Below are 27,410 nucleotides of genomic sequence, written 5' to 3' on the forward strand. Positions count from 1 at the left end.
TTCTCAACCCACCATCTCAGGTGATCTCAGTGGAACAAGTATAGGACCACCAATTACAGCTGTTCAAGATAAGCACTGCACACTCCCAGTGGCACCATTCACAGTCTGTGTTCAAGTTGTCCAGTAACACTCAGCAGATTATTCTGCAGAAGGTTCAGAGCCAGGCTTTGGGGTTAGATTCAACACAGGTTGAATCTTGGCTCTGCTTACATAGTTATTAGCTATGTGACTTTGGAGAAAACATTAATTCTTGGTACCTGGTGTTTTCATCTGCAAAATGGGGAAGTGCCATATTTTATGGATTCTAGGATCCACAGTTTTTCACATTTTGCATCTCTGAAACTGGGCTGTATCTCACAATTGATGGCCTGCTATATTTTTAAGCAGTAGCATTTCTTTCTTTCTTGGTGGTAACAAAATAATGTATATTTTGATTGATACCGTTTGTAGACTTGCTGAAATATGGAAATAGTATCTATCTCACAGGAGGATGGATAAGCTTTCACCTGTGAAGCGCAGTGTCTAGCCCGTATTCCCTCAGCCCATCCTGGGGGTCACCTGAAGCTTCGGTGAGCAGTCCTTGTCCTTTTTTTTTTTTTTCAATTTGGAATTTTTATTCATTTTTATGCATACGACTCACCTTGATGTCCAAATCCACATGACAATAAGCAAAAGTAACATACAGTGCAGACAAACAGTTCTTTCATAACTTAGCTTTTGTTTTTTGCATTGTGGTTGTTATGGTTGTTGTTTTTCCAAAGATCAGCTCCTTAAAATGGATGATCCTGGAATATGAATAAAGAAAATATGTCTGAAAAGTGAGGATTTTAAACAGTAGACTTCCAGGGGCACCTGGGTCACTCAGTGGGTTGAGTGTCCGACTTTGGCTCAGGTCATGATCTCACGGTTGGTGGGTTTGAGCCCCACATCCGGCTCTGTGTTGACAGCTCCGAGCCTGGAGCCTGCTTCAGATTCTGTGTCTCCCTCTCTCTCTGCCCCTCCCCCTGCTTGAGCTCTCTCTCTCTCTCTCTCTCTCTCAAAAACATAAAACATTAAAAAAAAATTAAACAGTAGACTTCTTTATCCTTCTAACTGCTGACCCCGCAATGGTAGGCATAGCACCTTATGGTGCCTGCTTGCCTTCTTCTTCCATGTACACTCTGAGGTGTAACTTACACTCTTCAGCTCTGAGTGGAATCAGGGTGAGGCTGAGACTCTACCTGAAATGGCGCTCTTGTCTGCCCTTTTCTGCTTCCTGTCTTCTTCCACACCCATATCCAGCTTCTTGCAAGAGCATTTCCTTAACAAACCATTTGCACAGGAATCTTTGTCTTTAGGTCTGCTTCTAAGACAGTCCCCCCATGAAGGGGATCAGTGGCTTTAGCAAAATGTAACATCCAGAGGCAAAGCTGGGTGTGATTATGTGACATTTTCCCCAAATCGTGCTTGGGAGGTCCTGGACCCTCACTATTTTATATTGTCACTAGCAATGTGTGAGAGTTTCTTTTCCTCAACACCTCACCCACTTAGTATTATCAGGATTTGGTGTTTTCTTTTCCCCATTCGAATAGATGTATGACCATAATTTTAAAAATCAAGTCAATGGGATCACCTAGGTGGCTGTTGGTTGATTTCTGCTCGGGTCATGATCCCAGGGTCATGGGATTGAACCCCAGGTCAGGCTCCTCGCCAACTGAGTGTGGAGCCTGCTTAAGATTCTCTCTCTCCCTCCCTCTGCCCCTCTCCTCTGCTCATGCTCTATCTCTATAAAATTAAATTAAATTAAGTTAAATTAAATTAAATTAAAAAATCAGGTCAACTGAACCATGTCATTCCTCTACTTAAATCTTCTAGTGGCTCATATCACACTGAGAATAAAATTCAAGCCATTACACGGCCTATAGGGCTCTTCTTGCCCAGTTCCTCACAGCCCCTCTGACCCCTTCTTTCTCTGTTCTCCCTCTCCAGCTGCCCTGGTCTTCATGCTCTTCCTGAGACCTGCCAAAATGCCCCACCTCAGGGCCTTTGCCCTTGCTGGTTCTCGGGTCTGGAATGCTCTTTCCTTGGATTTTCACAGGGGCAGCTTCCTTCCTGACATTCCAGTATCAGATGTAAGCCACCTCTACAGAAGGGCCTTTTCTGGCCTTTCCATCTAATATTGCCCATCTTCCACCCCTACCTTCACATAACTCTCCATGTTACCTGGTTTTATTTTCTTCATGTCTCTCATCGTGATGTGAAATTATTTCAACTATTTATTATTTAAAAATTTTCTCTCTTTTAAAAGTTTCATCGAGGTACAATATACATATATTATAAGACATCTTATGTGTATAGCTCAATGAATTTTTACGTATGTACATGCATAGCTGCTTCCTGTATCGACACAGAATGTTTCCAATGCTCCAGAGAGCTCCCTCTGCCGTTTCCTCCAAAGATAATCACTGTCCTGATTTCTATCTGATTTATTGTATTCATTTTGTCAGCTTTGGAACTTCATTTAAATGGAATCATAAGGTTTGCACTCTTTTTGTCCAAATTCTTGCTCTGTCTCTCTCTCACAAAAAATGAATAAACATTAAAAATTTTTAAATGAATGAATAAATAAATAAATAAACCACAATTTATTTATCCATTTTTCTGATGATGGACCTGATGGTTGTTCCTGATTTGGAGCTTTTGGATAATGCTTCTATGAACATTTTTTCTCTAATGTTTATTCATTTTTCTTTTCTTTCTTTCTTTCTTTCTTTCTTTCTTTCTTTCTTTCTTTCTTTCTTTCTTTTTTTTGAGAGACAGAGTGCAAGCAGGGGAGGGGCACAGAGAGAGGGAGACACAGAATCCGAAACAGATTCCGGGCTCTGAGCTGTCAGCAGAGCCCAACACGGGGCTCGAACCCGCAAACCATGAGACTGACCTGAGCTGAAGTTGGTCGCTCAACCGACTGAGCCACCCAGCCACCCCTGCTATGAACATTTTTATGCATATCTTTTTTTTTTAATTTTTTTTCAATGTTTATTTTATTATTTTTGAGACAGAGAGAGACAGAGCATGAACGGGGGAGGGGCAGAGAGAGAGGGAGACACAGAATCAGAAGCAGGCTCCAGGCTCTGAGCCATCAGCCCAGAGCCCGACGCGGGGCTCGAACTCACGGACCGCGAGATCGTGACCTGAGCTGAAGTCGGAGGCGTAACCGACTGAGCCACCCAGGCGCCCCATCTTTTTTTTTTTTTTTTTTTTTTTAACGTTTATTTATTTATTCTTTGAGACAGGGAGAGACAGCATGAATGGGGGAGGGGCAGAGAGCGAGGGAGACACAGAATCCGAAACAGGCCCCAGGCTCTGAGCTGTCAGCACAGAGCCTGATGCGGGGCTGGAACTCACAGGCCGCGAGATCATGACCTGAGCCGAAGTCGGATGCTTAACCGACTGAGCCACACAGGCGCCCCTATGCATATCTTTTGACAGATACACACTCATTTCTCTTGGGGGTATGACTGAGAATGGATTGCTAGATCATAAGGTAGGATTATGCTTATCAGCTATTTATTCTTTTATGTGTGTGTTATTTTTCCCATTAGACTCCAAGTTCTGTTAAAGGTAGGAAACAAGCCTGTCTTGTTCACCACTGTATTTTCAGCATGTAACACAGTGTCTACCACATTGTAGATGATCATTAAATATATGTTGAGTATATGAAACATCAGCTCAAAGTAAGTTATGGTGGAGCCAGAACTAGATCCAACTCCTCCTGACTTCCACCCTCTGCAAGCTGGGATTTAGGAGCCCAGCTGACTCAGAAGGAGACGAAGCTGCAGGTGCTAGGTTGGTTTCAGCATCCCGTTATTCTTTGAAGAGGAAGCACTCCCTCTCCCTCTCTTGGCCTGCATTGTCACAGCTTGAAATATTCTTTTGATTATGAGAACATTTCCCATTAAGTGTACATCTCCAGCTCTCCCCCAGGATTTATGAGCTCATAACTCCAGGATCTGTCACAATCAGTGTTACAAAAGTGTATCTGAATGTAATGAAATAATTCGATGAGAAACGTGGCAAGGAGACAGTCGGAATTTTCTCTTGCCTTACAAACCATCCCCAGGGGATGGGTGTATATAAATCAGCACCTCCCTTAATTAAGTAAAACATTTTAAGGAAAAAACAAATTAATTACCACTTCATGGCACCACCCCAACCGATTACCCAAACGGTTCACATTCCATAAACCTTGCTTGAATGTAGAACTAATTATCGCTCTTTTGGTTTGTTTATACTTCCCAATACTGCAAAGATCTGTATTAAATGTGGGTGGTGTGGGATTTTTTTTTTTTTTTGCACTTTCAAGATGATGTAAGTTGTCATAGAATTGAGAAGTAAGTTTTTGTTTTGTTTTGTTTTTTAAGCTGAAAACACAGGGTATATAGAACGTGGAGCGTCCAGAGGGGGAAATAGAAATAATCTTGGGAGGGGCATGTGGATGGCTCAGTCAGTTGAGCTCTGACTTGATTTAGGCTCAGGTCATGATCTCCCAGTTCTTGAGTTCGAGCCCCACATCAGGACTCTCTCTCTCCCTCTCTCTCTGCCCCTCCCCCACTTGCTCTCTTTTGCTCTCTCTCTCAAAATAAATAAACAGAAAAATTAAAAGAAAAAAGAAATGATCTTGGGGTGTTGCTAGAGAGGTGGGAAGAAGCCCGTGGGGGTATAGAATATGTGGAGTTTTGACCTGGATCAGTTAATGACTTGCTGTGCAATCTTGAGCAGGAACTGAATATCTCTGGTTTCTGTCTGGGTGGCTGAACATCTTTCATCCAGCCTCCTATCCCCACTATGAGCCCATGCCTCCTGGCATGTAGTCCCACTAAGAGGTGAGAATCCTGTTATTTGTGAGCTATTGTCCAGCCTGACCTGATGTCCTTTCTAATGCTCCTTTCTGCTGACTCTGTCCTCACCCTTGCCCCATGGGCCAGACCCATTGTCTTTGATCCAGACAGATTCCTGTGGCCAGGGCATCTGTTAACTATGCTTCATCTATTCCCATCCCAAAGTCCCTGCCCATCCTGGCCTCTTGCATCTGGTTCTCTTCTGACAGATCCAGTTGCCTGATGAAGCAGGCTGCCCAGGCCTAGTCTTGGCTCCTCTGGGGTGTGTGTGTGGGGGGGAAGAGGGGTCGCTACGGCATCAAACATGGCTGGCCCTGAGAAACCCCCTCCAGCTGTGTTCCTTGTTCTAAGTCCAGAGCCACGTGCCCGCTCCTTGTGGGGAGAAAGCCAAACCCTTATCTACCCTTACATCTCTGCCACTTGCTTTGGATGTCCATACACGCTGTAGGCACTCAATCACTGTTGAGTCACCATCTGAATTTCAGTGAAAGACATGCATACCACAAAGATATAACCATCTAGCTCTTCAAAGCATTTTTATTAAGGTATGGTTGTATACAGTAAAGTACATACATTATGAATGTATGACCCAATGAATTTTTACTTTGTGTAGACCCACATAATCCCCACCTAGGTCAAGACACAGAATATTTCCAGCACCGCTCCCCCCAGAAGTTTCCTTCACAGTCAATACCTCAAAGTGAACCATTATTCTGACTTGTGTCACCAAAGATTGGTTTTGTCTATTCTTGAATTTCTTATAAATGCAATCACCTGGTATCTAGTTTTGTGTGTGTGTTTCTGGCTTCTTTTGCTCATTTGCTGTGTCTGTGAGATTCATCCTCAACACAGAGAGCAGTATTTTTGAACCCTTTTTTAAGATTAAAAATTCAAAAAGTGATTACTCTAGGGATTACTGGTTGTTGGTATCTAGTTTGACAGTATGTCAAATGCCTTTTTTTTTTTAAATGCCTTTAAAAAATTTTTTTTAATGTTTATTTATTTTTGAGCGAGAGAGAGAGACAGACAGAGCATGAACAGGGAGGGTCAGAAAGAGAGGGAGACACAGAATCTGCAGCAGGCTCCAGGCTCCGAGCTGTCAGCACAGAGCCTGACATGGGGCTTGAACCCACGAACCGTGAGATCATGACCTGAGCAGAAATCGGGCATTTAACTGACTGAGCCACCCAGGCGCCCCTCAAATGCCTTTTTAAAAATAACCAAATGCCAAGATATTTGCGGACCTAATGTTGTCCTGATGGTATGTAACCCCCCCCACCAAAAGGAGTAATTTAGATCTTGAGAGTACTCAAGTGCATCCAAGTTCCAAATGGAGCAGGGGTGAGTTTGATTAAGAAAGCATCTGACTGCATTCGTTCCCTCTTGAGAACCTTCCAGGGCATCTTTTTGTTGCTTTCATTTTTATTTCCTAGGTTACTGGAGAGGTCAAGTGTCTTTTCTTGGGATCATTTGTCATCTATGTTCCCTCATATCCTGTAGGGACCTTCTCTGGAGCACTGGAGGAGTTGGGAGGTTGGAGGTTGCCTCCTCTGGGGGACTGGGAGAAAGCGTGAGAATGACCTGGATGCCCCTTTTGAGGTTGTCTCCAAAAGGGCCACTCACCCCTGGATCCAAGGAAAATCAGTGCTGAGGGAAGGTGGGGGAGAGTCATGCTCCACTCTTTCTCAGGTCAGACTCAGACATTGCCTGTTGCCACAGAACCCTCAGTATCAAGCCTCACCTTTAGCCCTGAGAGTGTCTTAGCAATTGACGTCTGGAGTCACACTAGAGGCTCCAATCTAGCAGGTCTAGGGTGGATCCAGGAATCTGATATTTTATTCTTTATTTTATTTTCTAAAAAGATTTTATTTTTAAGGAATCTCTACACGCAACGTGGGTCTCAAACTTACAACCCCGAGATCAAGAGTCCCATACTCTACCGACTGAGCCAGCCAGGTGCCCCAATCTGATATTGTAAAGCTCTCCAAGTGATTCCCTGGAATGGTCTGGAGCCAAACTGCTTGAATTTTGATTCCAGCTCTGCCTGTTATCACTGTGACCTCAGGCAAGTGATGCGCCATAATTTCCTCATCTGTGCAATGGGGATAATAGTAGTATTGATAGAATTAATTGCGTTAATGCACTAATGCTTGTAAAGCACTTAGGCGAGTGCCTGGCAGAAAGTAAACCCTCAAGAAGAGTTGGCCACCACCTCCACCACCTGTACCATCACCATCATCATCACCATCATCATCATCATCATCATCTACAGTAGTACCACTGCTTTACTCTTTCCCTTTACACATGGGGGAACTGAGGACCAGAGAGGGGCACTGGCTTCTCCAAGATCACACGGTGAACCACAGGCAGCTCTACCCTTGGGGCTGCGTTCCCTCGGCTGCCCACATAGCCAGCTAGGATGAAGGAGACCAGCCGGGTCCCCTCTTTTTCTCCTCTTTCTGGGTCTGGGTGGGGCTGGGAAGACCTGGGGCACCTCTGGATTTCCAAAGTTAGGACCAATATCTTTTACCTGTATCAAATCCTGCCAATTCCACCTTGACAATGTCTTTGGAATCCAAGCTCCCTGCCACACCTGAGGCCAGGTCACCATCATCTTGCCTGGACAACTGCGCTAGTCCCTCTCTGGTCTTCCTGTTGCCACTTTATGCCCTCTGCTTCATTCTAGAAACACACCGGTTCCCCAGAGCAATTGCTCTAAATCACAGACCAAATTGGGTCACATCCTTGCTCAAAACTCTCCAAGCTAGGGGCAGCTGGGTGGCTCAGTTGGTTGAGCGTCTGACTCTTGGTTTTGGCTCAGGTCATAATGTCATGGTTCATGGGTTTGAGCCCCACATAGGGCTCCATGTTGCCAGTGTGGAGCCTGCCAGCATGGAGAGAGGAGAGGATTCTTTCTCCTCTCTCTGTCTGTCTCTGTCTCAAAATAAATAAATAAAATAAACTTAAAAATAAATAACTAAAGTAGTCAGACTCGTAGAAACAGAGTAGAATGGTAGTTCCTCAGGGCTTGAGGAAGGGCAAAATGGGGAGTTGTTGTTTGATGGATAGAGAGTTTCAATTTTGCAAAATGAAAAAGTTTTAGAAATCTTTTGCACAGCAATATGAATATAGTTAATACCACTGAATTGTACACTTAAAAATGGTTAAGATAGGGATGGCTGGCTGACTCAGTTGGTAGAGCACGTGACTCGTGATCTCTGGGTCATGAATTCGAGCCCCACGTTGGGTGTAAAGATTGTTTTAAAAAAAAATCTTAGGGGCGCCTGGGTGGCTCAGTCGGTTAAGCGTCCGCCTTCGGCTCAGGTCATGATCTTACGGTCTGTGAGTTCGAGCCCCGTGTCGGGCTCTGTGCTGACAGCTCACAGCCTGGTGCCCATTTCAGATTCTGTGTCTCCCTCTCTCTCTGCCCCTCCCCTGTTCATGCTCTGTCTCTCTCTATCTCAAAAATAAATAAACGTTAAAAAAAATAAAAAAAAAATCTTTAAAAAAGTGGTTAAGATGGTACTTTTTAAAAAAGATTTTATTTTTAACTAATCTCTACATCCAATATGGGGCTCCAGGAAAAATCAACGCCCAGGGTGTGGGCCCCTGACACTTTTAATATCACTACCACCACTGCCTTAGCTACCATTTAACAAGGACTCGCTATGTGCTGAACACCATGCCAACCAAGCTATTTGCATCATTATTGTAGTTAATCTTCATGATAAACTTGTATCATCCCCAATTTACAGATGAGGAAACTGAGGCTCACAGACGAAAGGTATCATGACTGAGATCACATAACGTAAATTGTGGCCCTGAGACTTAAACCTTCCTAATGCCAGAGAAAAGCTTTTAACCACTCAACTGTATTTCCCATACACACCTAAATTACTGCATTGGGTCCATGTATTGATTATTTTTCTGCCTCCCCAATTAGGGAAGGGTTGTGTCTTTGCCATCCTGCTTCCTACGCACCGTGTCTTGCCCAGGGCCCAGCACAGAGGGGGTGCTCATTTTGTGGGAGTTTTGTTGCACGTCCTTGAGTAAGTAGGTGTCAGTGCTATAGCTCCCCTAATTCCACAGCTTCTATTTCCCTCCAGGAATTGGCAGATTGGCGATTGCAAAAGAAACATTCTTAGCTGATCAATAAATAATAATGTTGGAGAATTTAAAATAAGAATCTGGATTATTAAAGTTACAAATCTTTGGTCTTTATACCTTTAATAAAACATGCATCTATTAATAATGGATACTAGTTCTGGCCTGCTTATGCTGAAAAGGGGAAAAAAATGACCAGTCGAAAGATGCTAATATTTTTTCTCCCTAGCGGACTTGGGTGCCAACTGCTTTGCTGACAAATTGCTCATCATTTAAAAAGGTTTAAAAATTTTAACAGCATGAAAGGGAAATTAAGGATGAGATGTTCAGCAAGAGATTGTTCCTTCTGGAGACATCTCTTTCCTAGGCTTTGGTGGACCCGCCTCTGCTGACTCCTCTCCTTGTCCTCTCGCTACCCCTTGTCCGTCTCGCCACCCCAACCTCTTCCCTGTTCCCTCTCCTCTCCCCTCCCCTCATCACTCCTCTCTCCCTCTTCACCTCTCCTCCCCTCCCCTCTCCTCTCCTCTCCTTACTCAACTTCCCTTGCCCTGAGTGACCTCACCCACTCCTGTGACTAGTCATCATCTTTGATCACTAGTCATCATCTTTGCATGAAGGCAAGTCACTCAGTAGTAGAGAAAGTCAAAGAGGTAACAAAAGGACAGACCATGTGGGGCCTTGTAGGTCACGTAGTACTTTGGCTTTTACTCCAAGCATGATGGTACCACTGCAGGAGCAGAGGAAGGCACAATATGACTTATGGCTTATAAGAAATGTCTTTGGAGACTACGAGTAAAATAGACTGGAGGGTGAGAGGGGCAGGAGCAGGAAAAGCATTTAGGAGAACATTGTCATGATCCAGGAAAGAGATGAAGGTAGTTTGGAATAAAGTGGGGGCAGTGAGGAGGTGTCAAGTGGTGGGGTACAGGATGTATTTTATGTTTTAAAGTAGAGGCCATAGGGTTTGCTGATGGATTAGAGGAGGGGTTATGAAAAAAAGAGAAAGGAGTCAAGGATTCCCCCCGAGGGTTTTGGTCTGAGTAACCAAAAGGGGGAAGTTTTCATTTTCTGAGATGGGGAAGGATGTGGGTGGAATAGGTTTGAGGATAAAGACCTTAGTCTTGGATGTGCTTCATTTGAGATGCCTATTGGATATAATTATATAGACTGAATTTTGCCCCTTAAAATCCATGTTTTTTTTAAGTTTATTTATTTCTTTTGAGAGAGAGAGAGAGAGAGAGAGCATGCAAGTGGTAGGGGGTAGAGAGAATCCCAGGCAGGCTCTGCACTGGGGCTTGATCCCACAAACTGTGAGATCATGACCTCAGCTGAAACCAAGAGTCCAATCCTTAACTGGCTGAGCCATCCAGGTGCCCCCAAATCCATGTTTTGTTTTTGTTTTTAAGTGAGCTCTACACCCAACATGGGGCTTGAACTCACAACTTTGAGATCATGAGTCACATGCTGTAACAATTGAGCCAGCCAGGTGCCCCTAAAATCCACGCTCATTGTGACTGTATTGGAGATAGGGACTTTAAGGAAGTAATTAAGGTTAAATGAGGTCAAAAGGATAGGGCCTTAATCCAGTAGACTGGTGTCCTTATAAGAAGAGGAAGAGACACCCAGAGATCTCACTCCTCACACACACACAGGAAATACCATTTGAGGACGTAGCAAGAAGGTGACTATGTATAAGCCAGGAAGAGAGGTCTCATCAGAAACCAACCCTGCTGGCACCTTGATCTTGGACTTCAGCCTCCAGAACTGGAAGAAAATAAATATATTTGTTTAAGCTGGCAGTCTGTGGCATCTAGTTATGGCAGCCCAAGTTGACTAATACAGGAGTCTAAGATGAGATGTAAGGGGCGCCTGGGTGGCTCAGTCGGTTGGGCGGCCGACTTCGGCTCAGGTCACGATCTCGCGGTCCGTGAGTTCGAGCCCCGCGTCGGGCTCTGGGCTGATGGCTCAGAGCCTGGAGCCTGTTTCCGATTCTGTGTCTCCCTCTCTCTGCCCCTCCCCCATTCATGCTCTGTCTCTCTCTGTCTCAAAAATAAATAAAACGTTAAAAAAAAAAATTTTAAGATGAGATGTAAAATTGGCAGTTGAACATACAGTTCAAAATTTAGGAGAAAGACCCCAGCTATAGATATAGATTTGGGCATGATCATCAAGGGGATGGTCTTTAAAGTGAGATTAGATTGCCAATGAAGGTGATGTCACAGAGATGAGAACATGACAAAGGGCCAAACCCTATGACCTTCCCATGTTTAGAGGCTGGGGAGATGAGGCAAAATCAACAAAGACTGAGAAGTTGCCAGTGATATGGGAGGGAAACCAAGAGCTTAAATGGTCCCGGGAGCCAGATAAAGAGAGAATGGTCATCTATGTCCAGTGATACTGATGGGATAAGTAAGGTGAAAAATGAGGATTGACCATTGGATTTAGCAACATGAAGGTTACTGGTGACTTCAACAAGAGAATTGGATTTAGTTTTGGGTCCCCTGATGGTAAAATCAAAAAAGGAAACCCAATAGATTCCATGACTGTCATTATCTTCCAGAAATGAACCTACCAATTATTCAAGCCAACTTTTTCTGGGAATTTATCATGCAAATTGGGTACTATAATGAATCTTGTCAACAACAGTTGAAGGTTTTTTTCCTCTGTTCCTTCTCACAATTTGAGTCAGGTACAAGTAGCAGTCTTATGTATCCATTCCAGTCCGGTTATGGAGGGTCCCCGAGTTAACGGTATATGGAGAAACTTCACGTAGCAACCCAACACAAGGGCACAGAGGAAGGAGTGACTGCCTGCCTTGGAAGCTGAGAAAGAGGCAATGCCATCGAGATGGGCTTTGAGAAGATAAATAGGAATTCTCAAAGAGAAAAAGAGGACAAATGACATTTTACACACACAGGAAACAACATGTGCAAATTCTAGCATGTGCTTTCACTTTAAAATTTTTTCCTTTTTCCCCTATTTTTCTAACTTCGTTTAGAAACACACACACACCCCTATTTTCACAAACATACCATATAACTGTTAGAACTCTTGAGCAACTGATAGAAAACTCACCTTAAAATGGCTTAAATAAAAGGAACTTTTTGGTTCATGCAATCAAAAAGTCCAGTGGTAAATTTAAGACATGGATAAACTTGGGGGTCCAAACAGTGATACTATAATTTGGTGTCTTTCCATCATATGGCTCAGCCTTCCTCCATGCTGGATTGGCAGTTCACATGTGCCATGATAGCCGTCAACAATCCTAAGCCTAAATCATTCCAGGGGAATTGAACAGAGAGCATCTCTGTTGTACCTCGTTGGCTCTGATTGGGTCAGCTGGCTCTCCCTGAATAAAACACTGTGGTGAGGGGATTGAGATGCTCTGATTTCTATAGCTGAGGCAAAAGCCCACCCCTAGCACCAAGGTGGAATCAACTTTGTCTAAAGCACGGGGACTGAGATCCAGGAGGGACAGAGCTACCAAAGGAAAAACTTGTTGCCAAAGAAGGTTGAGTGGACCTTTGGCCACAAAAGGTTTGTATGTCCACTTCTATGGAGTGCGATGCTGAGGATCTCCCTGAGTTACTAGAATCCTAACTATTGTGTGGACACTTAGGCCTTGATGATTGAATAGCCCTCAGAGCAGTGGAGCCTGCAGGACTGTGCTGGGAGGTACAAGAAAGAGAAAGGCCAAGAAATGTAGCTGGTGTGGGGCTTAGCAGTCATCACACTTTCTCACTGGAGAAGCATATGACACCAGAGAGGGTCAGGAACTTGTCTGAGGCCATAGCAAGCTGAAGGAGAGTTGGGATTCGAACTCCGTTGTAGGAAGACCAGAACAAGGCTCTGTCTGTGTGTCTGGCAGCTGTCACATTCATTAGCTCCCTGACATCTATCTCCTTGTTTCTTTGTATATTTTTACAAGGTTGTTAATTACCAGCCATAAAGCTCAGCAAACATTTTGATAGGCTTTAAAAGCTCATGAAAACAACATTACATTTTAAGGCATGGTTTCCTAATTAATCTAATTAACTGTCAGCTTCACATCCTGCTGGTTTCCAGACAAGGCGAGCTGTGCTTCTCAACTCTGTTTCAGCCCCATGATCACCGTCCTTGAGCTAGGAAACTAGCCAACATGTGGCCTGAGGTGTGGGTTGTCTGAAGCAGTGTTTAGATGGTCAGCCTCGTTTTGGCTTATTTCCTTGGATGATCTATTTCTAGGATGAATAGATCTCCAGTGGCTGGAGATGCCCCAGATTAGAGCAAATACATGGATGACTGGTCACCTCAGCTTGGAACCATCTCAGAAGGCCAAGGTACAGATAACTTTGGGGTGCCTTCCCCAATGATGCCCCCTTTGCAGAGATCTGTCCTCACGCACAGTGGAGGCCATGTGGCCCTGCTTCCCCCCACAGCTGATTGGACTGAGATGGACACCTCACCCAAAGATGGCTCAGTCACTTCTTGCCTGTGGCCTGGCTTGAAAAGATGAACTGGACCAACCAGAGGCAAGTCTGCAGGTGGAGAAACAAACAGAAAAGGGTGAATTAGTTTGCTTGTGCTACCATAACAAAGTTCCACAGACTGGGTGGCTTAAACAATAGAAAAATATTTCTCACGTTCTGGAGGCTAGAAGTTAAAGTTCAAAGCACTGGCAGGGTTCGTTTCTCCTGAGGCCTCTCTCTCTGGCTTGTAGGTGGCCACCTTCTCTCTGTGTCCTCACATGGTCTTTTCTCTGTGTGTGTACATCCCTGGGTGTGCCCAAATTTCCTCTTACAAGGACACCAGTCAGATTGGATTAGGGCTCATGCAAACAGCCTCATTTTAACTTAATCACCTCTTTAAAGACCCTTTCTCCAAATACAATCACTTTGTAAGGAACTGGGGTCTAGGGCTTCAAAATACAAAGTTTAGGAGGACATAATTCAGCCATGACAAAGGGCAAGCCCTAGTGATGAAAATTTATATAGTATTTGGCTGGGGCAAGGGGGCAGCCATGACTGGTGCACCATCCATAACTGTGAGATCCCCTGCTCAACACCCTGAACACTGTTTAGTACAAACTCCTGGGACTTGCCACCTCCTGCCTTTTATCTGGCTGCTTTCTGCTGAAGGCATGGTCACAGGCGTATAGGAAAAGCCAGAATACCAGAGGGTGAATGCCCAGGGTGCAGTCCTCCACCAATGACTGATTGCAATTGAGGGATGAATTCTGCAGTGCTCTTACTCCTTGGGTGGGTTAACTCTGACTCATGTTCTACACCATATCCAGAGTTTTCTGGTAGGATTGAGATCCTGTTGCACAATAGTAACTGGCTGATCATGCTTCCTTCCCTTCCTTTCTCTCACTTTCCACTCCCTGACCAGCATTTGTTGGTGTGCCTCTCAAGTAAACTGCTTGCACTTGGATCCTTGTTTCAAGGTCTGCTGCTGAGCGAGTGCAAACAAATTAGGTGGCATGTGGACATTATATGAAGATAGGAGCAGGGGAAGCTGGCCAAAGAAAAGAGGAAAGAGAAAGATTGGGCCCGAAGAGGGGGAAAATGTGCCTGTGTTACCAAGGTTCAAGTTCTGGTCCCTATGAGCACTGCCCTGCATTTATCCCTCTTGGCTTTCCAAGTCGTCATAAAGTGGGATGTTACGTGTTCTGGGACATAAAATAATTTAGTCACTTCCCTATCCAAATGTAGCAGAGTCTCTTGGACTCTTCCAGAAGCTTCCCTCTGAAATGTGCAGTTATAATGAAGTTGGTACCTCTTACTCTGGGGAATTGTGCTACGAAGGACATTATGCTTTAAATATGCATAAATATGCATATGCATAAATATGCCCCTCAAAGTTAACCCTTGGTTTGCAGAGCTGAAGCTGGGGATGAGTTGGGAAAATTTGCATATGGGCCAGGAGTTACCTGGGAGGTCAGGAACCGAGGCCCTATACCCTTTTCTTTTGAGATAAAACATGATCATAACCTTTCTGGTTGATTGGGATGGGCCCAATCGAGGCTCCTGAAAGAAAGAACATAAAGACACACAGGGAAAATGACCATAAATGCAAAGGGAATCTGTACTGGTGACTCATGTTCTACCAACTCTTAGGTTGTGGGGATTTAATTTCAGTAGCTTTTGGAGCTGATCTGGAGAAGGATGGCTAACTGAGGAAGCATGGGTCCTTTTTGTGAAGGAATCCAATCCTGTTACTTTGAACTTTCCCTACTGTCTTCCTTTTTTTACCCGTGACCTTGGGCATGTTATTTTGCCTTCTTCAGCAGAGCTGAGTATCAAGCTGAAGGGTTAAGATCAGACCCTACCTAGAAAGTGAGATCTGAGAGTCTGAAGTCTTGCAGGAAAATAAGAATATGATCATAAACTGCATTTCTAAAACCCAAACACTCGCCTCTTTAATTCTTCCTACTTCCTATGGGAATTCTTTAGGTTTTTCAGCCCTATAACAGCATTTGGTGAATATGGGTATGTGGGGTATGTACTATATTCCTTGTAGGAATGAAAGGGGGGAATCAAGCCATCAGGGGCAGGGTCTGGAGTCAGAGGAGTAGGGGGGGCAGTTGACTTCTGGGCTAGAGGTGTTCTCAATACAGGGTGCCACAGTCACCAATGGGGTGCACCCCAAGTGCACCTTTGTCTTTTCAGACAAAGGAGTCTGAAAAGAGGAATGTAGCTCTTGGGTCAGTGATAGCATGATATTTACAATGATAATGATGAACAGGGTGAACACGATAACCATTGTAAAATCCTCTGTTTACAGATGAGAAAACCTTGCCACCCTCAGTAGGGTTGAATGTCAGTTCTAAGAAGCAAAATGAGACCCTAAAAAATATGATTTAATTGTCAGAAAGTAGGAAGATGAGGAACAGATTGGGAAATGGGAGTCCTATTTGGGTCATGGCCAAATCTTGAACACTTTCGGGGTATCAGAAGCCAACCTGGGGGTGGGGTTGGCTCTGGGAAAGGGCTAGTTTTGGTGGCCTGAGGCCCAACAGGATTGTCCTTCCAGTAGTTTCTATTCTTCATTATCTAGCACTTCATGGCCCCTACCCTGCTTTGCACTCCCCTAGTGAATTTAAATAGATACCCTCAAAACTGTACAATTAGGGCTGGTTCTCCCTCCCTTTTGTCTACTCACCTTCAAGAATTTAATGAGCTTGTCTAGGGTAAAATGTATTATTCAAGCCCAATGCTGGTGGTATCACTGAGGAAGTAAATCCTAAACTAATAGAAGTTGAGTGTAATGTAAAATAGCAATTGATCTGTCGCAGTAAGAAAAATTAACAAACTGCTGTTCAAATATTTATTAGCAGGAGAAACTGGACAGATATCCTTATTCTTTAACTGGAGGCAATTGAAACTCAGGGAATTGTCTTGTCCTAAATGGGAGAGTTAGCTCAGAAATAATTACAGGGTCTGAGAGGACCAGATCCATCCCTAGGGGTTGGGGAGGGGTGAGACCTATGGTCCCCTAGGCAGGTCAGAATAGGGGACAATGTCTCCAGATGCTTCTTCTCCCCTCCCCCCTCAATAAAATCAGATTATGGATGTTCATTCTGAAGTGACTGTCATCAGCTCACCTCTGTGACACATGTAGGGGAAGTTCTGGCTCCTCCCCCATCTAGGAGCTCAGTCCTAAACCTCAGCCTTGACCTCCCTACCATTCTCCTGCCTCTATGTTCCTTTCATTCACCCACTTTCTGACAGCCTTGGCAGTTAGTGACTATTTTGGATTTTTCCCTACAAATGCTCAGCCTCTCCCATAGGCATCACCAACCACCTGTCCTCTTCCATCATTGACCTACATAAAGATGACTGTAAAGTCTGGCATCTGGAAGAAAAGACTAGTTTTCTTTCCAACTAAGGGAAATTGCCTCCAAAGACAGCCATTGTGAAAATTAATAAAGGGAAATCTTGTTTAAAATGGAATCAGGAGGGGCACCTGGCCGGCTCAGTCAGTAGAACATGTGACTCTGATCTTAGGGTTGTGAGTTTAAGCCCCACCTTGGGCCTGGAGCCTACATAAAACAAAACAAAACAAAACAAAGCAAAACTAACTAACTAACTAACTAACTAACTAACTAACTAACTAACTAACTAAATAAATAAATAAATAAATAAAATGAAATCAGGAGACCTGGACAGGGAGCTCTTGTGCCCTCTCACCTGTGGTCAATTGCAGACTCAACAGGAAGAGATAGGCTTTGCACCTGGATACTACTTCCCTATCCACTCTCTGGCTTTCCTCTTCCCTCTGCAACAGCCCAGCCAATGAGAGACAGTCACAGCTCAGCCAATGAGAAGCCACTATACTTGGAACTCCAGTTTACCCCAATGGACTTTTTGTTTATAACAGCCCCTTTTCTCTATAAAAGACCATTCTTCTTCTTTAGTCTGTGGATTTGCCCATGGTTTCGTCATAGTTTGCTTTTCTCGGGTTGCAATTCTCTGCTATTCCAGAAACAACAACCAAACCGCATTTGTTGTTGTTGTTGTTAAAATAATTGGAAGCTTTATTTAAAAAAATTTTTAACATTTATTCATTTTTGAGAGATAGATAAATACTACATCTTTTTTCAAAAAAATGTTTATTTATTTTGGAGGGAGAGAGGGTCAGGGAGACAGAGTGTGAGCAGGGGAGGGACAGAGGGAGAGGGAGACACAGAATCTTGAGCAGGCTCCAGGCTCAGAGCGGTCAGCACAGAGCCGGATGCTGGGCTCACAGCAAGAACATGACCTGAAGCCCAAGTCGGATGCCTTAACCTGCCCAGCCACCCAGGAGCCCCATTGGCAGCTTTATTTTTAAGGTTAACACCGCCAACAATGCTTCCCATTTCTGAATGCCCATGCTGCTGTTCCTTTCTGAGGTGGTGTCGTTATTGAGCAAGAAGTCCAACTTACTCTCAGGAGAGTAAGGCCCAGCCAGCCCCCAGTGGTTCCAGCCCCAGATGAGCTCCCAGTTGAATTTACCAGTGACCCAGCAAACATCCTGTGGAAGAACTGCCTAGCTGCATCTGGCCATCCCTTGGAATGGTAAGAGATAACAAATCGTTGTTTTAAGCCATTAAGATTTGCAGTGGCAGGACATCTGGCTGGCTTAATGGGTTGAGTATGCAACTCTTGATCTCAGGGTCATGAATTCAAGCCCCACATTGGGCATAGAGCTTATGTTGAAGGAAAAAAAAAAAAAAAAGATTTTCCGTGGCCTGTGAAATGGCAATAGATAATTGAAATACCAAACCTTCTAGGACTGGAGTCTGACTTCCCCCTGCCATTATATTATACTTTGCCAACTTCAGAACTCCTGATTGACACACATGTTGGACTTCCTGGACTACCTGCCAGGACTGTTCTGCCCATCAAACTCCAAGCCCAAGTGCATCGTTTTTTCAACAAACACTGATTCGTATCTATTACTTGAACGACCAAAATGGGCATCGTCTCTGAGTATTCAGAGACACACTCCTAGCCTCCAAGAAGTTTCACAGGCCGAGGAGGACACAGGCAGGAAGATAATGTGCTAAAATTCAGTGTGCAAAGCGCTGAAATAGCAGCACATAGAACTGTGGGGTGGGAGGGAGAAGTCACATTCAGGTAGACTTCATGGAGAGTCTGTGCGTGGTCAGGGGGGTTTCCCAGGCAGGTCACTCCCAGGTTGCCATGATTCTGTGCTGCCCCTGTGGCACTTCTCAGTGCTCCTGCCTGTCCTACCACCCCTGGACCTCCTGCATCTCACCCCTGTAGGCTTTGCCCTCACCAGGGCTGGGCTCTACAGCTGGTGGAGAATTTTAAGCAGGAGAATGGCATGGTGGCTGGTATTAAGGGTAGAGTGGGAGAAACCAGAGACCCAGCAGGAGACAGGAGCTCCGTGACAAGGCAGGTGAAATGGTTAAGGTGAGAGTCACAGCAGGCAAGGGACAGAGACTGTGCCTAGGATGGAGAGCCTAAGATTCAGAGGTGCCAGGCAATAAGCCCACTGACTCCCAATTCAGTGCTCATTCCACTACTGAGTGAATGAGTTTCTATAAAATGTGTAAAATTTTAAAAATTTAAAAAATTTTTTTCAATGTTTATTTACTTTTGAGAGAGAGAGAGACAGACAGATAGAGCATGAGTGTGGGGAGGGGCAGAGAGAGACAGAGGGAGACATAGAATCTGAAGCAGGCTCCAGGCTGCTGTCAGCACAGAGCCAGATGTGGGGCTTAAACCCATGAACTGCAAGATCATGACCTGAGCTGAAGTTGGACACTTAACCGACTAAGACAGGCACCCGAGGCACCCCCTGAGTGTAAGTGTACTCTTAAAAGTTCTGGAAGGCACTTGCCAAATTCAATATTGGGAAAGGGGCAGGGACCAGGATTATGTGAGTTGGGCAAAGAAGATTTGTGCTTTATTTATAATGTTCTAATAAAAAAAGGAGAGGGGCTGCCTAGGTGGCTCAGTTGGTTAAGCATCTGACTCTTGATTTCAGCTCAGGTCATGATCTCATTGAGCCCCATGTTGGGCTCTGCGCTGATAGCACGGAGCCTGCTTGGGATTCTCTCTCCCTCTCTCTGCCCCTCCCCTGCTCCTGCTCTCTCTCTCAAAATAAATACATGAATTAAAAACAAAAAAGAGAAAGACAAATACCATATGATTTCACTCAAATATGAAAATCAAGAAATGAACGAAGGAAAAAAGAGACAAACCAAGAAACAGACTCTTAACTATAGAGAGCAAACTGATGTTATCAGAGCAGAGGTGGGTGGGGGATGGGTGAAAGGGGTGATGGGGATTAAGAGGACATTTACAATGAGCACTGAAGAATGTATAGAATAGTTGAAATACTCTTATACAACTTAAACTAATATAATACTGTATGTTAATTTTAGTGGAATTTTTTTTAAAGGCAGTGACTTAATTAGAGGTGATATAATTAAATGTTTTTTAAAGTTTTCTTTTTTTTTAGTAATCTCTATGCCCAAGGTGGGGCTCAAACTTACATCCCCAAGGTCAAGAGTTGCACGCATGTTCTACCAACTGAGCCCCAGAAATGATATAATTAAATATTAATTTAAAAATAGAAAATAATGAATTAAAGAGTCCCTGGCTGGCTCAGTTGGTAGAGCATGTGATTCTTGATCTTGGAGTTGTGAGTTTGAGCCAATTTTGGGTGTAGAGATTATTTAAAAATAAAATATTTATTTATTTTTATTTTTTAACTTACATCCAAGTTAGTTAGCATATAGTGCAATAACAATTTCAAGAGTACAATCTAGTGGTTCATCCCCTATGTATAACACCCAATGCTCATCCCAACAAGTGTCTTCCTTATTGCCCCTTGCCCATTTAGCCCATCCCCCCCCACAACCCCTCCAGCAACCCTCAGTTTGTTCTCTGTATTTAAGGGTCTCTTATGTTTTGTGCCCTTCTCTGTGTTTATATTGTTTTTGCTTCCCTTCCCTTATGTTCATCTGCTTTGTATCTTAAATTCCACATATGAGTGAAGTCATGTGACATTTCTCTTTCTCTAATTTCGTTTAACATAATACCCTCTGGTTCCATCCACATTGTTGCAAATGGCAAGATTTCCTTCTTTTTGTTTACCGAGTAATATTCCATTGCATGTATATGCGTGTGTATGTGTGTGTATACAGGCCAAATTCACACACACACACACACACCGCACATCTTCTTTATCCATTCATCCACCGATGGACATTTGGGCTCTTTCCATACTTTGGCTATTGTTGATAGCACTGCTATAAACATTGGGGTGCATGTGGAAAATAAAACCTTTAAAAAAAAGAATGAATTAAGGATTTGATTCATAGGCATTGTTACTCCCTCCAAATAATCAGCTCAAACCACTGCTGTCTGAGAGCTGAGAGTGGGAGCTGAGGTCTTGCTCCTGAGTGCCCCTTTATTCTGTGTGAAGCTCCGGGTGGTAGGAGTGTCACTGAGGAAAGGAGGGGACGAGGAGGTCCTGAACCTCTCTTGTCTGGCATGCTCTGTGTGGACACAAGGCCAATCCTGTGTCAGTGCTTCATCATAGCCACCCTAGAGGTGGGTACGACTGCACCTATGTACAGATGGGCTCAGAAGGATCAAACAGTAGCTTAGGATCACACAGCATGCAAGCAGAAGGATTTGAACCCAGGTCTGTCTTATTCAAGGCTGTACTTTCTCCTCTATACCAAGGAGCAAGAGGATAGGCAGGCATGAAATCACCTGAGAGTTTTCAAAGCACACAGGTGCCCACACCCCACCCTCAGAGATTCTGATGCAACTGTTCTCAGGTGGGGCCTGGGCTTTCTAAATTAAAAAAAAATTTTTTTTAAAGAGGTGATTTTATGCTCTGCCAGACTTGAAGACAGTGTCTTAACCAGAGATGGGTTCATTCCTGCCTGGATAGGCCATCACAGGGTGACCCTTTACCTGTGCCTGTGCTACTGACGTTCTGTCTTTGTGGACAATGACTTTGTGAGAAGTAAACATTGATCAAACTCTGGGATGCATTTTTGAGAGGTGGCTTGCAAAGCCTGTGTCAAGCTTGGGTTCCCATTTTCTTAGTGTCTTTTATTAGGGATGTGAGACTGTTCTTCAAGAAAAAAAATTACACTAGGAAATAACCACCAGTAATAATTTAATGAAAAAAATTTAATGTTTATTTTATTTTTGAGAGCGGCGGGTGGGGGGGAGAGAGAACACAAGCAGGGGAGGTGCAGAGAGACAGGGAGACACAGAATCCAAAGCAGGCTCCAGGTTTTGAGCCATCAGCACAGAGCTGGATGCGGGGCTCAAACCCACGAACACGAGATCATGACCTGAGCAGAAGTCAGACATTTAACCAACTGAGCCACCCAGGTGCCCCACAGGTGCCCCAATAATTTAATGAATTTTAAAGTCAGTGTTTCCCAGCCTCAAGCATTTGGGAATCACCTTCATATTTGCTATATGTAGAGGTTGCTTGTAGGCAACAAGCTTGAGCAATGGAAACTTAACCAAGGCAAAAAGGCCCACAGTGAACAGCAAGCTGAATGCAAACAGGCTCATTAAGGGACCCACCTCAAAATAACCATAGGCCCTAACTGACCAGTTACAACGAGCTTCCTAAGATAACCAAAAAATTCCATAATCTCTGCACTCTCTCACTCTGCCCTACAACTGTGCCCCTCCACCCTAGCCGTCCAGCCCACCGCTCCCCTGTGGTGTATTCAGTAAACTTCTGTGCCTCTGTTCTTTCTCAGGTGAATCCTTTCACTGCCACCCCTTCCAACCCTGCACTGCGCTGTTGGCCCCCATCCTATTGGGATGCCTCACACTGTCTGTGCATATTGCTACTGCTAATTTACTTAGTACTGTACTTAAATCAATTCCCACTTTGTACACTTAAAAACTTTCATTTTAAAAGATAACTATAGATCATCACCAAAAATGAAAACCAAAAATACTTGCAATAAACACATAACTATTAAAAATAATAGGCAGTATTTACTACTATGAGATCCCTCAAGTCTCATATCTCACGTCCCTCAAGTTGGCTCTGATGCTGCCTTTCAACAGAGTCTTCCCTTCCCTATCACCCTTTTGTGTTTGTTTTCACATCTTTTTTTTTTTTTTTTTTTGAGAGAGAAAGAGAGCACATGTGCACTAGCAGGAGAGAGGGGCAGAGAGAGAGAGAGAGAGAGAGAGAATATATCCTAAGCAGGCTTCACACTCAGTGCAGAGCCCGATGAGGAGCTAAATCCCACGACCGACTATGAGATTATGACCTGAGCCAAAATCACTGAACCGACTGAGCCACCCAGGTGCTCCTCCCTGACCCCCTTTTAAACACTGCACACACCCTCACTTTGATTCTTCTCCAGAGCACTCATCACTTTCTCATCTACTGTCCATTTACTTTAAAAAGAAAATTATCTCATGTCCTCCTACTCTAGTGGACACTCTATTGAGGATAGAAATTGCTAAAAAACAAAATTCAGCTGAGTGAAGTTAAATACCAAATTGGCTTTATCCAACAATTCATGGGTCAGGCAGCATCCCATCTAGCAAACAGAAAAGAGTTCTAAAGAACTGAACAAAGTGATTTTCATAGTGTCAGGGAGCAAGAATTTCTGTCTTCTCAAAGGTCCTTAAAGTTGGACTAAGAATCAAATTGACAGACAGATTAACAGGAGAGAAAATCAAATTTAATAAGTGTATGTACGGGGAATCCATATAGACATGGAAATTCTGAAGACAGGTAAAATGAGATATATATGTTATTCTGAGCTAAGGAGAAAGAGGTGGGGTCTGTGATTTCAGACAGAAGGAATGCACTTCATGGGGCGGTAAGAGCAGATGTTTGGTAATTAGATGTTTGCCCTACCATACAGATGGGTCACTCATAAAATTTATCTCTGCTAATAACTTTTATTCTGGGAAAGACCCCCAGTTTAGATTCTTCTGTATAGTTAAGGGAGGGACAAAAGTTGCTTTTGAGCCCAAAGGGTCTCAAGTGCCTTCAGCTCAAAACAATACAGATGTTAAAGTGGCATATTTGGTAGGGGGAGAGGGAGGACTGTCCTGAACCCCTTCGATAGGCAGAAGGAGGCATGGACAAAGAAAAAGCAGATTACCTCATCTTTCATTAGGAGTCGAAAGGGGTCTTGTCAGATGGATTACCTCACTAGTGCTGACCAGGAAATTCCAGATTTACTGGTTTAAGATTATATTCCTGGGAGAGGTTGAAACTGCAGTTAGGTTAGGTATTAAGTCTTGGTTTGCCGATGTGGGGCTTAACACAAGTGACTCCATTTTGAGCCTGTTGACTCTTTTTCTTTAATAAGACGTTTGCCTGTTTGTTCACTGCTGTGGCCCCGGTGCCTATAACAGTGCTTCACACAGAGTTGGTGCTCAGCAAATATTTATTAAGTGACTTGAGCAAAGGGTAGACCTGGAGGTAGCCCTTAAAAGTCATCAAAGTCACTAGTCTTCAAACTTATTTCAAGTGAAATCTGACATGGAAGACCTATATTAGAAGAGATAAAAAGGAACAACATCTGAGTTGTGTCTGCAGATGTCCTGGGGGGTCCCCTCTCCTTGTGTTAGTCTTGTGTGTTTTTTCAACACTACTAAGCAATTCTCAGTGGACACTGATTGGTGTTCTACAGATTTAACTCAATTCTGACAGGATCTGGAGATAGTGTCAGATCCCAGAGGCGAAGTGCTCAAGTTCCAAGAGTCTGTCCCTGCCCTCCCCATTCAGATGCCAATCTAAAGTCCAGGTTATCACCTGTGTTTTTGACCAGCCAACCAGTTATAAATAGGAGGTTCTCATGACCCCTTTCTTGGATTCAATTAATTTGCTAGAGTAGCTCATAGAACTCAGAAAACCAGCTCAGTTACTAGATTACCACTTTATTACAAAGGATATTAAAGGATACAAATGAAAGGCCAGATGAAAGATTCATAGGTAAAGGTCGGTGGGGAGAGGGTGAGAAGCTAACACACTCTCCCCATACCTTCACATGGTCACCAGCCCAGAATCTCATTAAACCCCATCCTGGGTTTTTATGGAGGCTTCATCACTTGGACAGGGTTGAAGTGTCCAAGTGATTTGGGCCATTGGTGATGGGCCATTGGTGATGGGACTGGATGTCCAGCCCCTCTCCTCTCCATGGAGCTTTGGGCTGAAAGTTCCAATCTTCTAATTGTTGGTTCCCTGGAAACCAGCCCCCATCCACAGGGGCTTTTCAAAAGTCAGCATCAGCATAAACTCAGGTGTGATTGAAAGGAGCTTGTTATGAATAACAAAAGATGCTGCTTTTACCTTTATGGCACTTACCATTTGGGAAATTCCAAGGGTTTTAGAAGGTCTGTGCTGGAGGACCAAATATCTATTTCTTTTTTTTTTAATTTCCTTTTTTAAATGTTTATTTATTTTTGAGAGAGAGACAGAGCGTGAGTGAGTGAGGAGCAGGAGAGAGGGGGACACAGAATTCGAAGCAGGCTCCAGGCTCTGAGCTGTCAGCACAGAGCCCAATGCGGGGCTCAAACTCACCGCAAGACCATGACCTGAGCCGAGGTCGGACACTTAACTGACTGAGTCACCCAGGCGTCCCCCAAATATCTATTTCTTAATGTAAGCCACGATACCAGACTTTAATGACAGAAAAACAAAGCCCAGAGAGGGGATAGATATCCTTTCCCCCACATAACTCTACATTCAAAAATAACAGACATAAATAAGCTAGAGTTGCTTTTCTGTTTGGGACTATTGCTTGAAGGCCTAAAGAGAAAAATGAGCACAGCCTAATGGAATGTTCCCTGTACTGAGAATTCTGGTCTCTGCAAAATCCCTTGCTGAACAAGGAGCCGGGGAAGTCGAAATTCTCTGCAAGATCAGATTGACAGTTTCCTGGATTACAGGTGCTGGGAGAAATCTCATTATTTTAGAAGCACTTTGTGCTTATTGCACTCTATAGGCAGATGTTAGAATTCTTCCTTGAGAAAGAATTGATCTTTTGTTTGGGAAAATATTTCAAGAAAACTATTGATTTTGCAACGGGATACCTGCTGAGGGGCCAACCTTGCTGTTCTCCTGTTCCTGATTAAGCAACACGGATTTTCAGTTTTACCTAAGTACTCTTTTGTATTTGCCTCATAGATCTTTGCCTTCCAACCTCTATTTAGCACTTTGTTTCAATGGACTTTTTGTACACAGCACATAGAGGGGAGATTGGAAGAGAGAACTTGGCAACAGCCAGGGTGAAAAAGAGCCAGGTATCCAGTAAGATATTCCCAGGTGGGGAACACTGGCCACAGTGATGTCTAATGCTCAGTTTAAAGATCTTGTTCATTCTGTGATGTCACTGCCTTTCCTTTTCCCCCACATCTTTAGGATCATTGGTACCCCAAGAGTGGGTTGAATGGTGGCTCCCCTAAAAAGATATATTCACATCCTAATCCACAGAACCTGTGAATGTGACCTAATTTGGAAAAAGGGGCTTTGCAGATGTAACTAAGGATTTTGAGATGAGATTGTTACAGGATTTTTTTTTTTTTTTACCTTAACAGCTGGGATTTGTTGTCCCGCCTCTTGGAAGAATGAAGAGGAGGACACAGAATAAAATGAACAGCAGACAGGGGCACCTGGGTGGCTCAGTCGGTTGAGCGTCCAACTTCAGCTCAGGTCATGATCTCATGGTCTGTGGGTTCGAGTCCCACACTGGGCTCTGTGCTGACAGCTCAGAGCCTGGAGCCTGCTTCAGATTCTTTCTCCCTCTCTCACCGCCCCTCCTCTGCTCATGCTCTATCTCTGTCTCCTTCAAAAAATAAACATTTAAAAAAATTTTTTTTAATGAACAGCAAACAAGTTTATTACAGTATAAGATTAGTGGGTAAGAATAGCATGAAAGCTCTCTGCAGAGCTTCAAATGTGAATGCCCATGACAATAGGCATGGGACTTTGTTTTATAGGGTTTGGGTGGGCCCCTTTTTTTCTGCCTCATTTCTTCTCAGGTTCTACCCTTAGTGGCTAGGTAACTCTAAATGCCAGTCCCTCCTTTTTGATTGTGTGAGGGGTGATGTATGGCCATACTGTTCCTTGTGGGTCATATGTTTTGTGGTCTACTACTTATTTTTAGTTAGGTCTTTTGTTAAATTCCTGAGGGAAACCTGAGGTGAAGTAGGTGTTGTCTGTCACATTCTTAAGAGGAACTTTATGCTTGAGGGAGTTTGATCGAGGTTAGCTTTTCCCAGAAGAAATGTTTTAAAATCTGTGTGTTTCCCCACCCGGGGACCTTTCTGCTGACTGAATCCTATGTTTCCCTATCATAAGATCATCCTGGATCTTCTGGGTGAGCCCCAAATCCAAAGAATGAGAAGTGTCCTGATAAGAAACAGATGAGGGGCATCTGGCTGGCTCAGTTGGTAGAGCATGCGACTCTTGAACTTGTAAATTGGAGCCCATGTTGGGTGTAGAGTTTACTTAAAATCTTGAAAAGAAAAGAAAAGAAACAGAAGAAGAGAAAACAGAGAGAAGAAAGCAAAGAGACAGAGGTGGAGCCAGAGGATGGAATGATGTGGCCACAGGTCAAGGGATGCCCCGGGGCCACAGGATCTGAAAGAAGCAGGGAAGGATCCTCTCCTAGAGCTTTCCGAGGGAGCCAGGCCCTGATGTCACCTTGATCTCAGACTTCTGGCCTCCAGAAAGGTAAGAAAATAAGTTTCTGTTGTTTTAAGGCAGCAAGTTTGTGGTTATTGGCTATGGCAGCCCAAGGAAACTAATACACCCCCCAAGTCCTTGTGTCGGTGGAGCTTTGAGAATGAAGGATCAGGCACAGTGAAGGCTGCCACGGGACTTTAATGGGAAAAAAAAAAATCTTTTACTGAAGATCCCCCAGGAGACAGGAGCAGAGGCTGTGCCTCTCACATCACACATCAGGTACTAATTGAG

The sequence above is a fragment of the Puma concolor genome, chromosome A3, assembly GCF_028749965.1.
Source record: "Puma concolor isolate L17-30 chromosome A3, mPumCon1.1.hap2, whole genome shotgun sequence".
NCBI classification, from domain to species: domain Eukaryota; kingdom Metazoa; phylum Chordata; class Mammalia; order Carnivora; family Felidae; genus Puma; species Puma concolor.